The sequence below is a fragment of the Mandrillus leucophaeus genome, unplaced genomic scaffold (genome assembly GCF_000951045.1).
Source record: "Mandrillus leucophaeus isolate KB7577 unplaced genomic scaffold, Mleu.le_1.0 Scaffold39, whole genome shotgun sequence".
NCBI lineage: Eukaryota > Metazoa > Chordata > Mammalia > Primates > Cercopithecidae > Mandrillus > Mandrillus leucophaeus.
In genome coordinates, this window is record NW_012104142.1 from 2,681,935 (window position 1) to 2,682,618 (window position 684).

The following is a 684-nucleotide window of genomic DNA, read 5'->3' on the forward strand; positions in this document are numbered from 1 at the left end:
AAAAATAAGGCCTGATGACTAAACTAGCATATGAACTATCACATTCTGGGGGTGGGGAGTGTCTTCCTTGGAAGTGATGGAAATTTGCATTGAGTGCCTGGCATGGATCACCTGACTTAATGCTCCCGCTAGTCCTAAGCCGACCCTGGGATTCAGAGAGGTTTAGTAATTTTACCATTATCCCGCAGCTCGTAAGTCTGGAGCTAAGCCCCTTCCTCTCCTTGGCTGGGGGGCTTTCTGACAATTTAGGGTGCTAGTCTCCAAACTCGCCTGCTGGTGGAGCTTGTTAAATGATCCATTCTGGATTCCCAGTCTGCACCCCTTGAATGATGGATTGTATCAATCCAGGTATTTATTGAACACAAATTATGTGCCCATTATGAGGGAAGAGCAAACAAAGTAGGTATAGCACCACCCTTAGGGAGTGGGGAGTAGCAGCAACCCTCCTGGGGAGAGGTCCCCAGAATCTGGATGTGTACCCAGAGACTTATATGATCAGGCCAGTGTTTGGGGAATGGAGGTTATAAAATGAGAGGCTGGGGCAGGGAGTGGGGATGCTCTGAGAACCTGTCCACACTACTGACAGCCTCGATGGGCTCTGTGGCACTCTTGAGCCCTGGGGTGGCAACTGCAAGGATTTACTATCCATGGTCACAGATCTTCAGGCCCTGTGAAGCATCTAGA